Source organism: Stegostoma tigrinum, chromosome 4, assembly GCF_030684315.1.
Source record: "Stegostoma tigrinum isolate sSteTig4 chromosome 4, sSteTig4.hap1, whole genome shotgun sequence".
Lineage (NCBI taxonomy): Eukaryota > Metazoa > Chordata > Chondrichthyes > Orectolobiformes > Stegostomatidae > Stegostoma > Stegostoma tigrinum.
Window position 1 is genome coordinate 79,058,097 of NC_081357.1, and position 15,935 is coordinate 79,074,031.

The 15,935-nt window shown below is 41.4% G+C and overlaps 1 long non-coding RNA gene across 1 annotated transcript in view; it reads right to left on the reverse strand.

Moving 5' to 3' along the window:
* Nucleotides 1-15,935, reverse strand: part of LOC132209547 (uncharacterized) — an 81,314-nt gene that overhangs the window by 46,149 nt on the left and 19,230 nt on the right. Inside the window, exon 3 of the long non-coding RNA XR_009445689.1 lies at nt 10,653-10,748. This is a non-coding gene — a long non-coding RNA (uncharacterized LOC132209547). The remainder of the gene's footprint in view (nt 1-10,652; nt 10,749-15,935) is intronic.

Here is a 15,935-nt window from a genome sequence, read left to right on the forward strand (position 1 = left end):
TTGCATCTCTCAATAATTTGGGGTAGAACCTATCAGGCCACAGAGATTTATCCATCTTAAAGCTCTTCAAGAGATTCAACACCACTTTGTTCTTGATCACAAAATGCTGTAGGATATTAGCATGCTTCACACAAATCTCACTATCCGCCATGTCATTTTCCTCGGTGAATACTCATGCAAAGTACTAATTTAGGATCTCACCCACATTCTCTGCTTCTAAGCACAAGTTCCCTCCTTTACCTTTGAGTGGTCCTACCTTGTCCCTAATTATCTCCCGTTTTTTAATATATCTATAGAATGCTTTGGGATTCTCTTTAACCCTACATGCCAAGGTCAGTTCATGCCCCTGCTTGCTGTTCTAGTTCTCTACTTGAATGCTTTCCTGCTTTCTTTATATTCTTCACTGTCCCTTTCCGATTTGAACTTCCTAAACCTTAAAAATGCTTATTTTTCCCTTTTGACTAAATTCACAATCTCCGTCATTATCCAAGGATCCCTTACCTTGCCATCTTTGTCCTTCGTCCTTACTGGAACTTGCTTGTTTTAAACTCTCCCCAGCAGGTCTTTAAACAATTACCACACATCAAATGTAGGTTTGCCTGATAATAGCTCCTCCCAATTAACTCTTCCTTGCTCCTGCCTAATAGTGGCATAATTTGCCCTCCCCCAATTTAGGACCTTCCTGCAAGGTCCTGACTTAACCTTGTTCATAACTATCTTAAAACTTAACTTGTGACCACTTTTACCAAAACGCTCTCCCACTGAAAGGTCAGTCACCTGGCCAGACTCATTAGTAATATTAGGTCCATTCTGTCCCTTTCTCTCGTTGGACTATCCACATACTGTCTCAAGAAACCCTCTTGGATGCACTTAATAAATTCTGCTCAATCTAAGCCTCTCATTCTAAGGGAGTCCCAGTCAACACTGAGGAAGTTAAAGTCATCCACCATGACAACTCTTTTTATAGCACCTTTCCATAATCTGCCTACATATTTGTTCCTCAATCTCTTGGTGGCTGTTGGGAGGCCTATACTATAATCCAATCAAAGTGATTGCACCCATCTTATTTTTGAACTCTACCCATGTTGCCTCCGTGGATGGGCCCTTCAGACAATGTCCCTTCTGAGTGCAGATGTAACATTTTCCCTAATTAGTAATGCAACTCTTCCACCTCTTTTACCATCCTCTCTATCTGACTAAAACAACAAAATCCTGGGACATTGAGTAGCCAGTCCTGTCCCTCTCTCAAACTAGTCTCTGCAATTGCCACAACATCATAATCCCATGTATTGATCCAGTTTCTAAGCTCATCTGCCTTACCTTTAACCCTCCCTGTGTTGAAATTAACACTCTTCAGCCCATTTGTACCATTATGTTCTTTTATGTGCGCCTGTCTGTCCTTTCTTTCTGATTTACTCATCCTAACATCTACATTCTTATCAATCCCTCCACTTTCTGGCTTGTTGCTTTGGTTCCCAAATCCCTGCCACTCTAATTTAAACTCTCCCGAGTAGCACTAACAAAACACTTGCAAAGGTATCAGTTCCCCTCCAATTTAGATGCAACCCAGCTCTCTTGTACAGATCATCTCTACCCCATAAGAAGTCCCAATGATCCAAGAACCTGAAACCATGCCACCCTGTCCCAGCTCCTTGGCCATGCATTCATCTGACTTATCTTTCTACTCCTTACCTCACCAGCACATGGCACTGGTAGTAACCAAGGGATAGCTTCAACAGAGTTCTGATGGGGAGAAGACTCCACAGCTGGTTAAACCTGATATTCTCAGACCTTGGGGGAGGGGGGAGGTGTGAGGGTGAAATGGCAGCAGGAATACCAATGCCAGGCCCATACCCCCTCTAAGTCAGAGAGACAGTTTACTTCAGGGGATGAAGTTTGTGTTGAAGCCATGGAAATGGCACCACATAGGTATGAAGCGAGGTCGATGCAAGGTTAAGTTCCATGGCATACAAAGTTTGGATAGGTAAGGTGGTCCTGAACAAATATGTGGATCACCTGACAGCTGCTACCTCTCAAACAGGGAAGAAACAAAACTACTTTGCACCCCTGAACAGCCAGGAAGGCCATCAGCAACCATGGGTTCTCCCCTCCATCTAGCTTCAAAGAAAGCTCAGAGTTCGAACTGGATGCAGCCTTGACATTGTTACTACTTGAAGAGGAGGAAACTGTCCTGAGATGCTCTGGGTGCAAGAGACAAGCTACAGTCTAGTACATGCTGCCCATGTCAAAGTTCAGATTCAGAGGAACCAGACCTGGGTGAAAACATCCCAGGAGAAGCTACAGGCCAACATCCCTGGACTTAGTGGGAGAGGGATGTAGTAATTGGAATGTAGGCAAGTGGATCTCATTGATTATGAAATGATTAATTGGGTTGTTAACCTGGATCAATCAAGGAGCCCTGGCTGACAGAAATAAACAAAAAGAAACTAAGCAGGAATATTCAGCGAGTCTCCTCATTCTAAGGACTGGCTCTGAACTGGCTGATCTGAGCCCTTGTACTGTGCATATGTAAATAAAGAGTGACATGGTGACAGGATACCGGCCTCTGTGCAGTTATTTCATTCATGTTCTATTATATTTTCTGGAAAATGCAAGCCCATGTCTTCAAGTCCAGAAGCTATGCCATGAAAAACAGTGGTGCAGAACTTGCAGTGCTGGCGTGCAGTTTTCCAAATCCAGAGAAGCATTGTCCTGGGAAGAGAGGTTGATGGAGTTTCAAGGCCAGGTCATCAAAAATGAAGAAATAAAACACCTTTTAACATATTCATACCATTGGTGATTCATAGAGGCCCTAATGTACAGCGTGGGGTTTGCTGAGAAATCTGTCTCAATCTCATTTACTATTGAATTTGTTCTGTAGCTTGTTCAATCATAGTTTGTCTGTAACCCACAACTGCCTCTGTTAAGTTTGACATGGTAGAACGTAAGTCATACACAGCTTTGCAAAGTTAAAACCTTGTTTTTGACAATAAGTTTTGCATTTTTAAAGTAAGTTTTATTTGTAATAAACTTCACATTAAATCTGACTGAATTATTCCTAACATTAAACTGAATCTTAGAACCTTTAAATTAGGCACATCACAAATCTGGTTAACAAGCAGATGGGTGGGAGTTGAAAGGGGTTGGTGCTAATCTTCTGTGTCAATTACAATCAAAGAGACAGTTTGTATACCTGCAGTGCTGCGAGGATGACGATTTCAGTCTTTTAACCAAGTGACAGTGAAGGGACAGCAAAATAATTCCATGTCAGGATGGTTTGTGTCTTAGAGAGGAACTTGCAAGCGATGGTGTTCCCATTCATCTGTTCCCCTTTGACCTCCAAATGGTGTCGGTAGTGGGCTTGGAAAGTGCTGTCAAAGGAGCTTGGTGAATTGCTGCAGTGCATCTTGTAAGTGGTACACACAGCTGCTACCAAGCATTGCTGCCAAGGAGAATAAATATTGAAAGTGGTGGATGAAATGCCAATCAAATGGGCTATGTTGTTCTGGATGTTGTCGAGTTTTTTGAGTGCATTCATCCAGGCTTGTACCTTGTCAATGGTGGACAGGCTTAGAGGAGTCAAGAGGAATGTTTCTTGTTACAGAAATTTCAGCCTCTCACATACTCATGTAGCCACAGTATGTATTTGTCTGGTCCAGTTCAGTTTCTTGATAATGATAGTCCCTGGGATGTTTATTGCATAAGATTATGCAATGGTGACGTCACTAATTATTATGGGGAACAGAAGAGACACTCTTCTGTTGGAGATAGTCATTGATTGGCACGTGTCATGTGAATGTTATATGCCACTTATCAACCCATGCCAAAATGTTGTCAAGATCCTTCTTTAGTCTTTGTGGATATGTGAATGACATTGAAAAAAATGTGATCATCAAAGAATATCCCCATTCTGACCTTAAGTTTGGATTAGTCACTGTCATATATAGGCGTCCCTCTGGTAAGTCTCCCTCATTTGTCATGCCTTGGAACTGAGGATGACTTGTTTCCACTCTGAAAGGTGGATTCAGAGACTTCTGAAATAGCTTGCACGTCCAGTATGTAATCTGCAGACTCTGCCATATATGTGGCACAGTGGCCCAGTAGTTAGCACTACTGCCTCAAAGCACCAGGAACCTGGGTTTGATTCCAGCCTTGGATGACTGTCTGTGTGGAGTTTGCATGTTTGTCCCGTGTCAATGTGCAAGTTAGGTAGACTGGCCATGGTAAATAGTCCATGGATGTGCAGGCTTGGTGGATTAGCCATGGTACATGCAGGATAAAAGAGATAGGGTAGGGGACTGGGTCTGGATGGGATGGTCTTCCAAGGATCTGTGCAGACTTGATCAGCTGAATGGCCCCTTTCTGCACTGCAGGGATTTTAGTCTATACTGATGTTCAAAGGTTGGGCAGATAAATGCATTGACACTAATCTGCACATTCCCAGCAATACTTCTAAATATTTTTGGTGCTTTCTTAATAATTTTTCTCCATTTTGGGTATGTTAGACCCTCTCATGAATTCTTTGGAGACACCCTTTAAGTTTTCCTGTTTTATTGTGGGGATGTTCTCCGGCAACCAAGTTCCGATTGGTGCAGCGCATACAGCGCATCACCTCTGACACTTCCGCCATCCACTATCCGACCCCACCACCCAAGACATTTTTCCATCCCCACCCTTGTCTGCCTTCTGGAGAGACCACTCTCTCCATGACTCCCTTGTCCGCTCCACACTCCCCTCCAATCCCACCACACCCGGCACCTTCCCCTGCAACCGCAGGAAGTGCTACACTTGCCCCCATACCTCCTCCCTCACCCCCATCCCAGGCCCCAAGATGACTTCCCATATTAAGCAGATGTTCACCTGCACATCTGCCAATGTGGTGTACTGCATCCATTGTACCCAGTGTGGCTTCCTCTACATTGGGGAAACCAAGCGGAGGCTTGGGGACCGCTTTGCAGAACACCTCCGCTCGGTTCGCAACTGCACCTCCCAGTCGCGAACCATTTTACCTCCCCCTCCCATTCCTCAGACGACATGTCCATCATGGGCCTCCTGTAGTGCCACAATGATGCCACCCGAAGGTTGCAAGAACAGCAACTCATATTCCGCTTGGGAACCCTGCAGCCCAATGGTATCAATGTGGACTTCACAAGCTTCAAAATCTCCCCTTCCCCCAATGCATCCCACAACCAGCCCAGTTCTTCCCCTCCTCCCACTGCACCACACAACCAGCCCAGCTCGTCCCCTCCCCCCACTGTACCCCAAAACCAGCCGAGCCTGTCTCCGCTTTCCTAGCCTGTTCTTCCTCTCACCCATCCCTTCCTCCCACCTCAAGCCAAACCTCCATTTCCTACCTACTACCTCATCCCGCCTCCTTGAACTGTCCATCTTCCCTGGACTGACCTATCCCATCCCTACCTCCCCACCAATACTCTCCTCTCCACCTATCTTCTTTTCTCTCCATCTTTGGTCCGCCTCTCCCTCTCTCCCTATTTATTCCAGAACCCTCTCCCCAACCTCCTCTCTGATGAAAGGTCTGGGCCCGAAACGCCAGCTTTTGTGCTCCTGAGATGCTGCTTGGCCTGCTATGTTCATCCAGCTTCACACTTTGTTATGTCTGATTGGTGCGGTTGTTTCAAGAGTCAGATGTCAGGCACATGAACAACATGTTATGTCAAGCTGAGCTAGGTTTGTGTAATTAGGGCTTTGCTGCTTTACAGATTGGTTTGAGAGAGAAACTTCAGGTGGACTGCCTTCTTGTCACTGTATTTGGAGTATCTTGCGAAAGCAAAACAGGTGGTAAATCGTCAATGCTTTGAGGTACTCACAGTAGGTTGCCCAAGTCTCTGAAGCATTGACAAGTGCTGAGATCACTACTGCCTGGTAAACCATGACCTTAGTGCTGTGTTATAAATCCTCATCCTCATTCTTTTTCTCTGTCAACCAAAGGCTCAGTTGGCACATTGGAAGTAACAATGAATTTCACTGATTATGTATAATTTTTCAAGATGCAGAAAATGGTAGATAGTTTCTAGAATTTCACAATTGACAATTCACTAATCTTAATATTAATTAATTAACCTTACTCTTGATCAGGGAGGAATTTTGCTGTTGGAACTGGTTGGATAAAGACTTCAGTTTTCCAGGATCTAGTGAACAACCCATTTTTTTCATGTACATCAGAGAAAGAGTTGAAAATGATTCACACCTCAATGCAAATGAACACACACACACGCACACACACACACACACACACACACACACACACACACACACACACACACACACACACACACTTATGACAAAATCGTAGGACCGCGGAGCTGCTATGGAGTAGAAGGAGACCATTTGGCCCATCATACTTTGCCAGATTCTTCAAATGAACATCATTTTCTAGTGCCAATCTCCCGTTTTATCTCTATAACCTTGCATAGTATTTCTGTCCTAATAGTCATCTGATGCTGTCTTGAATGCCTCAACTGACCTGCCTCCAGCACATTTGCAAGTAGCGCATTCCACATCATAACAGTTCTCTGTGAAAGAGTTTTTTTCTCATATCATGCTTGCTTCTTTTGCATATCACATTAAGTCTATACACTTTTGTTCCTTTTGCAAGCATGTATATCTTCTCCCCATCCATTCTATTCAGCCTGCTCATGATTTTGAAATCCTCTACCAAACCTCTTGAGGCCTTCTTCTCCTCAAGAAGATCAGTTTCAACTTCTTCAATCTGTCTCATAACTGAAACTTCTCATTCCTGGAGCCATTCTTGTAAATTGCTTCTGTACTCTCCAATGCATTCCTATCTCTCCAAACTATGTCACCCACAACTGTATACAATACTCCAGTTGAAAGCTAATAAATGCTTTGTAAAAATTCAAAATCATTGGTCTTGTACTCATCTACATTTTGAAGCTGTTTCATTGAGGTTAAGGTGATTTTGGTTTTGAATTGAAGTTGGCCTAAGTTGTACAGTTTGTGTTCTGTTCTCTGAATTGTCTACGAGGAATGAAGAAGAAAGTGTTTGCCCCGGTTTTTTGCAGAAATTAGGCACTGCTGGTTCTGTTGGTGAAGATCACTGTTTGCACTGTTTGTAATTGCGCAGTAGGTAGGGGATAATGACATATTTCTAATGGTAACAAAATTTGAGGAGGATTTTCACTGTTGGTGGAATCAAAAGTTTCCGTAAGCTCAAATGAGACCATATACAGTGGCTAATGTTGCTTGCTCTTTTCTTGAATTTGTTATGCAGGAATATCATCCTCCCACAAGTGGAAACACTTTCTCTACATTTACCCTATCAAAAACTTTCATAGTTTTAAAGGTCTTTCTCTGCTTAGCTCTTTGCCTTCATTTTTTTTTGATGAAAAGAGCCCCATCATATTCAATCTTTTCTGATAGGCATAACCTCTCAGTTCTGTTTTCATTCCAGTAAATTATTTCTCTTGCACCTTCTCCAGTACTTCTACATCCTTATAGTTACATACAAACTGAATTTGTTTAGAATATTCCATAATTAATCTAACTGGATCTAAACTTGTATACCATACTATACAAGTTTAGTGTAACTTGCCAGGTTTTTAATTCTATCTTTCTAAACAAGAAACTGAGTGATTGCTTGTTTTTCAGGGCTTTCTTATCAGACTTTTAAGTGATTTTTGTCTGCATAACTACCTCATCTCTCTGCTGTACTTAGATCTTAATTTTCCAAGCTGTATGTGACTTCCTTCTTCCCAACAAATGTAACAGTGAAGCTCACTTTTCATTTACAAGCCTGTGTATTTATTAATGTCTTTCTGCATTTTCTCATTATTCTTCTCTATATCAACTACAATCCCTAAATTTGAGTCCACAAATTTTTGAAATACAATTTCCAATTCTTAAGTCTAAAATGTTTATTTAAATTTTGAACAACAGTGGTCCAAAATGTCTGTCTGACTGATACAATACACCCAAGTGCAAAGCTGAGGACATTTGATACCACTAAATTTCAGGAAGGTATTTCATGAAGGTTTCCATATGTATTCTCCTTTAATGAATGAGTTAGTTGTTAGGCACTATGTGACCAGGCATTTCCACTCTTGTTTTCACTGAACAGCTATCCTTGACCGAAATTGTATCTTTCAATTTCCTAACACTTTTACCTCAACAGGACACTCTCATACTGCTCCTCTGAAACTCTGTTGCCAAGGTATTGTGATGATTTGATGCATTTAAGAGATGCATTTTGTGCTTCTTTTTTATCATGGAGGTTGAGAAAGAGGCAATGAGCAGTCTGTTCCAAGCCAATAAAGTTAACAGCTTGTAAGGCCTTGGGTTTTTTAAGTTTGATCAATTGAAGCAGCATGAAGAGGTGGGGTCAAGCTGCCACAGAACCAGGGCTTTAGTTTAACTTGCAGTAGCTTTTGGGGTTCAGAAGCTGCTATACATCTCTCTCTGCTATCGCAAAATGGTTGAGATCTCTCTCTCTCAGTGTTTTTTTTAATCAATGTTCGTTCCTTCTGGACTGGGGAATCTTTGCATGTGAGACAATCTATTTTACTGAATTTACCTTTGCCAGGACTGCAATAAAAGGATGTTATTATTTTGAAACAGTTGCTATTTAGTAGTAAAATAGTCTATTATTCTGTTAAAAGGTGTAGACCTAGATGAACACAGCAGGCCAAGCAGCATCAGAGGGGCAGGAAAGCTGACATTTTGGGTCTAGACCTTTCAGAAAATTTTTTTCTGAAGAAGGGTCTAGGCCCAAAACATTAGCTTTCCTGCTCCTCTGATGCTGCTTGGCCAGCTGTGTTCATCCAGCTCTACATCTTGTTATCTCAGTTTCTCCAGCATCTGCAGTTCTACCACCTCTATTATTCTGTTTAGTTTCCCAATAGATTCAAGTTATTTCAATTCTTCTTTCTTTTGTATTTTAACTATTGTGTAAGAATAAATTGTGTTTTACTTCAAGCCCGGAAGTTTGACCAATTGAACTGCATCCAGAACACATTTACATTTGCCTTTAAAAAAGGAAAAAAATGGGGTCTAGCCAATTGTCTTACTATCTTTTGAGGGGGTTTAGTCAGATCTATAACAATTACTGAATTTAAGTGATTACCTTTAATCTTACTGAATGATGGAGCCAAATTCAGTTGTATAAATATGAAGGCAATGGCTCATGCATTAGCTTTTTGGTTATAGTTGTGGTTACACAAATATAATTAGTGATTATATGCCAGATGAGGAATCCTATGGTGCAATGGTTATGTTCCGACATCTAGGTTCAAGTCCCATGCCAGGGTCTGTCGATCATGGTAGGTACATTTGTAACACAGTCGAACAGGTTGATTACCAGTCTGTAAATCGTTCAAAATGTCTGATGACAGGCTGTAAGAGGAGGAAGGTTTACTGGCCAGTAATCCTGCAAAAGGCAATGACAAGCCATCAGAGTATACTGCCACAAGTCTGGATCCAATGGACATCCATAATGTTAACTTCCGAAATGAAGACAGGAGAAAAGACAGATGTAGGAAGATTCTGGTCTGGCAGTATGTGTGGAGATAGAGGAAAAAAAATTTATGTTTCAAGTCTAGTATGTGTCATATTGATCTCAAAAACTTACTACTGTTTCTCTCTTCACAGACACTGCGAGACTCACTGAATTTCTCCAGCATTTTCTGTTTTTATTCCATATCTGAAGTGCTTTGCTCTTATTACAGGAAGACTCTAACCTGTATTTCAAATAATCATTATTTATTAACATGGTTGTAGACATCACTTCAGGGTATTTCATAAATGACTTTTTTTTCTTTCAGTTGATGACTATCAAGGTTATTGATTTATTTTTCACTCTTTTGGTCTAATAGCTTTATGATCATATAAGCATTTTTGTCGCACTTCTTCTGACCAGAAACATCACAATTTCAATCACAACCTGTGCTTTTGGGACAGCAGGGGTTGGCTCAGAATTGGCTTAGGGAGGACAACAACAAATCAGACAGGATTCTTATTCTTATTACCAGCCAGCTCCTCAGCTGAAATCTACAAGAATAAAATTATGCTTTGATTGTGACATCTCACCCAGTTGAGTATTCTGTCAAAACACAGATTTTAGCCTTACACATGCACAATGATTAGTTGCCCCAAACCAGCAAATTTCAACATATTTCCAAGCATATGGGAACTGACTAAAAGTCCTATATTCTGCGTCTCCGTTTAAACTAGCATTTCCAGAAATAAACACATTAAAAATATTCTTGTTATCTTTAAGGGTACTTAATAGCAATTGCTAAGTCAATTCCTTTGTGTTGTAATGAATAATTTTAGCTTTTGTATGTAGACTTGCCAATACACCAGCAGAATGAACTTCTGACATTTTACTCGTTGCATTTATTCATTACTAAACCAGCAACGCGTGAAAGAATTCAGAAGCCAAGAAGAAATTATTAACTTGCCTTCTGACTTCAGCAATTTGTTCCTATCATAAATGGAGATGGTCATTTATCAATTTTAGCAACTAAATGTTTTCTGTTGATTAAAAAAATGCCTTCAGCTGCCCACACATGAAGGAGAGCGCAGTCTTTCGCAATCTACACTAATGTAGTCACCAGTTGGAGAGAACAGTGATCTGGAATCTAGCCAGCTCCAACTAAATGGGATCATCAACTCACTCAGATCATCCAGGAGTCTCTAACAATGGAAGCAAGTCCCCAGGGCAGTCTTGATAGATATTGTGGTTTTCACCTGTAGATTTTCTTTTCTTGACCCTTGTGAATAAACAACAAAGAACAATACGACATAAGAACAGGCCCTTTGGCACACCAAGCCTGTGCTGACATATTTTGCCCTTCCATACTAAAACTGTCTTGACTTACAGGATCTGTATCCCTCCATTTCCTTCCTATTCATGTATTCACCCAGGTGCTTCATGAATCATCTCCTCTGGTTGTGCATTCCAGCCACTCGCCACGCTTTGTGGGAAAAACTTGCCTCACATATCTCTTTTAAACTTGCCCTCCTGTACCTTGGGCCTGTGTCGCCTCGTAATTGACCCCTCCAACTTGGGAAACTTCTATCAGATTGCCCCTCAACCTCCTGCATTCCAGTGAAAACAAACCCAGTCTATCCAAACTTGCTTCATAGCTAAGATCCCCGATATCAGGCGACCTCCTGGTAAACCTTTTCTGTACCGTCTTCAAGACATCCATCAGCCTCTGGTAGTGTTGTGACCAGAAATGTACGCAACATTCAAAGAGTGGACTAACTAAAGTTCTATTAAACTGCAGTATAACTGCCTATCCTTACACTCAATTCCCCTTCCAATCTAGGCCTTTTTTCACTACCTTATCTACCTACGCTGCCACCTTCAGTGACCTGTGGGCCTGCACACCCAGATCTCTCTGCCTGTCAGCCATCCTAAGGGTTTTGCCGTTCACTGCATAATTTCCACCTGTACTTGCCTTTCCAAAATGCTTCACATCACAATTAGCCAGTTTAAACTCCAACTGCTAGTTTTCTGCCCAAGCCTCCAATTGATCTATATCCTGTGACAGTCCTCCTCACTGTCTGCAACTCCACCAATCTTTGTATCGTCTGCAAACTCGCTATTTAGACCAGCCATGTTTAGCTAAACCATTAACAGCAGAAGTCCCAGAACTAATCCCTGTTGAATACCACTAGTCATAACAGTCCATTTTAAAAAGCATCCTTCCACTGATACCTTCTGTCTCCTATGACTAAGCCAGTTCTGTATCCATCTTGCCAAGGTACCATGTGACTTCAGCTTTTGTATCAATTTGCCAATGAGGGGCCTTGTCAAAAGCTTTACTGAAGTCCATCATCATCTTCGTCACCTCCTCAAAAAACTTGATCAAGTTCGTGAGACATGACGTCCCCACACAAACCATGCAGTTTATCGCTACTAAGTCCATTTGCTTCTAAATGGTTTTTGATTTTGTCCATGAGAATCTTTTCCAATAAGTTCCCTACCGCTGATGTGCGTCTCACAGGCCTGTAATTTCCAGGATTATCCCTGGTACCCTTCTTCAACAATGGGACAACATTGGCTATTGTCCAGTCCTCTGGGACCTCACCCGTGGCCAAAGAGGATACAAACATGTCTGTCAATGCTTCAGCAATTTGTTCTCTTGCCTCCCTCTATATTATGGGCTAGATCCCATATGCAGCATGGTGGCTCAGTGGTTAGCATTGCTGCCTCACAATGCCAGGGACCTGATTTCAATCCCATCCTTGGCCAAATGTCTGTCTGTGTGGAGTTTACACATTCTCCCCATGTCTGTATGGGTTTGTTCCAGGTGCTCTGGCTTCCTCCCAGTCCTAAGATGGGCAGACTAGGTGGATTAGCCATGATAAATTGCCTACAGTGTTCAGGGGTGTGCAAATAGGTGGTTTAGACATGGGAAATGCAGGATTATAGGTAAAGTGTAGGGGAATGGGTCTGGGTGGGATGCTCTTCAGAGGGGTGGTGTAGACTTGTTGGGCCGACTGGCCTGTTTCCACACTGTAGGGATTCTGTGACCTGGTGACTTATTTATCTTCACACTTTTTAAGCTGCACTACACCTCTTCCTTTTTATTAGCAACACAGCTTAGAACTTCCATACTCCCTTCCCTGAGATCATTCTCCACCAATTCCCCCTCTTTTGTGAATACATGCACAAAGTATTTGTATTGGATCTCACTTACATCTTCTGGCTCCACACATAGATTTCCTTCTTTGTCCTTGAGTGAGCCAACCCTTTCCCTGGCTACCCTTTTACTCTTTATCTGTGCATACGAAGCCTTGGGATTCTCCTTAATCATGTCTGCTAACAATTTCCCTTGACCACTTTTAGCCCCTCTAATTCCTTGTTTAAGTTCTTCCCTACTTTCCATTTACACTTCAACGGCTTTGTCAATTCCCATCCTCCAAGACTTTGTGTATACTTTCCTTATCTTTTTGACCAAGGTCATAACATCCCTGGACATCCAAGGATTTTATAGTAAAGATGTCCTTCGAATCTGGGTGGTTGCAATGCACCAACTTTCCGGTTAACAGCTGAATGCACTAACCTATTGCGCCACATTGACGGGCTATCCCTGCTGACAGTACCCCTCTAGTGAAATCCTTATACTTCACCATTCCTGTTCCATCCTTCTTTGTTTTGAAAAGAGCAAGCAGATCACAGTCACTCAGTGGCAGGGGAATGCATTGTGTTTGCCTCTAGTCAAGATAATATTGTCCCACCCCTCATTTCCTCCTGGGTCCTCCAATACAACTCTTCTGCATATTTAAATGTTTTAACACACATTTCATGTACTTCATGATGTATCGATTAATCGCTTTAGGTTGTTCTTCGGCCAGCTATAAGAATGGCTGCCATTAGTCAAGTGAAAAGAAGATACAGAAAAGCCCAAGTCAGAAGAATGGAAAGTTTAGAGAGGCAGTGGAGAAGATGACAGCAGTATGGTGCTGGATCATAGAAAATGTCTATTCATTACATTTCTTATACGCACATCCAAGAGTTTGAAGACACTCTTGAACAGGTTGACAATTGGCAGACATGATTTGCAAAATATGTCAACTCCTTATAACTTACATCTATCAAGTGTAGTAATTCTATCAGGATACCTATCACTGCATCACCCCTATAAACTAAGCAAATAGCGGAAATTGCAGCAGGTTAGTAATTATACAAATCTGACAGCAGTATTTCTAGTCTGACCCTAACCTGCCAAAGGTGGGATATCTACACTCATAAATGCAAGTGCAAATTTTGAACAGTTTACAAATGTTGGTAGATCATCAGGATTGACTTATATTTAACTAACAGCTATTAGCTCTTCTTCCCAGTGCCGACTTACATTACCCTGTTTGATTTCTTGTCTTCGTTTAGTTAAGCTGGGATGCTACAACTGGCCTTAGGAAAGGGAAAAAAATCCATCAAAGGTTCTGCTCCTTATCCTTATCTAATTACTCCAATTGGAATGTACAGGTGCCGGCTGATGGAGGGATATGTCTGGATGCAATTACTCCCCAGCCAAAGAATCTTGTCAATTCACAATAGAAGAAAAATAACAGTGATAATGGGAACTGCAGATGCTGGAGAATCCAAGATAACAAAGCGTGGAGCTGGATGAACACAGCAGGCCAAGCAGCATCTCAGGAGCACAAAAGCTGACGTTTTGGGCCTAGACCCTTCATCAGAGAGGCTCTCTGATGACGGATCCAGGCCCGAAACGTCAACTTTTGTGCTCCTGAGATGCTGCTTGGCCTGCTGTGTTCATCCAGCTCCACACTTTGTTATAGAAGAAAAATAACAAGTTGGATAAAGAATCCCAGGACTGGGGTTAATATTTGTCACTACTCCTGAAGCCACTAAATTGTGTGATTGAATGTGCATCCAGTTTAATGGTTTCTGATGATGCGGAAAAACAGATTGTTAAAAATAAAACATGAAAATATGTATCTGTGTTTGATGAGCTTTGATAGTAAGCATGCACTGATTTCTATTTCTACATTTTTTGAACAAATAAACGTATAGCTCTTTCCTTTGCTGCTTTTGTTCATTTAATAAATTTAGCAAGGACTCCAAAGCTAAGTATCCTTTATTCACTTGTCAGTTTTTTGTTTGCCTAGCAGGAGGCACTCACCTACCTGTCTCCATGCCCTGGTAGTTCTGTGTTCAGTGGAGCACGAATCTCAGCAATCCCATAAATTTAGGGTAATGCTACTGGAGTTACGGTTTCAGGGATCAAAATGACTACTGTTGTGTAACTAATGCCAGGAGCTGTCTTGTAGAGTGCTTTTTTGGCTTTTGTTCTGTTTGTGTGCTATGCCAAACATTAAAACATGCCATATAGAAACCGATAATGGAGCTGATTTCACTGGTGCTAATTCTTATCCCCATTGATCTTTTTGAGAGAATTCCCAGCAGAAAATCTTAAGTAGGGCACAGAAAATGTTAAGTAACATGAAGACATATAAGACCCTGCAATACAGATGATACATTAAAATTGTAGCATCATAAGATTCTCTTCATTTAGATTCCCCTCTCCAATTAGAAAAAAAATGGCTTGCCTATTAAATGCATAATTTCACGATAGGGAGCAAAATATGGGCTTGGAGTGAGGTAAGTCTTAACTGATTTCTTATGGGTGCTTTTCGGCTCACAAAATGAATTAAAACATTTAACAGGTAGACCCAGATCACAAGAAAGAATGTAGCTGGGGTTCCAAAGAAGTCATATTGGAAAAGTTAACTTTGTTTCTCTCTCCACACATGCTGCCTATTCCAGACCCGAGTTTCGCATATTTTATAATCTCACTATTCAAGTCCAGTGATAGTTTTAGACAAGTGCATTTTTGACAATACTGAATAATGACACACTGAATATTAATTTGTTTTATCGGCATTTATTGTAAACCCTTAATCTCCCTAGAAATAAAAGTGTCATCCTAAAGAGTGATACGTGAAACATTAAGCATGCAGGAGTAATAATGTGCAGAATTGATAGGGTTATTTACATTGCATGTTCAAACCATAAAATCATCTAATATTTTGACTAAAATAGGGAAGTTTTTTGGAGGCAAGAAGTGTAGACCTATAAGTGGAATGATAAAACATGGTGCAGCATGGGAAATGATGGCATGGTGGTATTTTGCTGGATTGGGTAATCCAGAGTCCCAGAGTAATGGTATCAGGACCTGGGTTTAAATCCCACCAAGACAGATGTTGAATTTGAACAGAAAATTCAAAATCTAATGAAGACCATGAAATCACTGCTGTAAAAACACAGCTGGTTCACTGATGCCCATGAAGAAAGGAAATCTGCTGTTCTTATCTGGTTTGGCCTGCATGTGATTTCAGAGCATGTAGCAACACGTTTGTGAGTCTTAATCATTCTCTGAGATATTCTAGTATGCCACTCAGTTGTATCACAGTCTCAAAGGTAT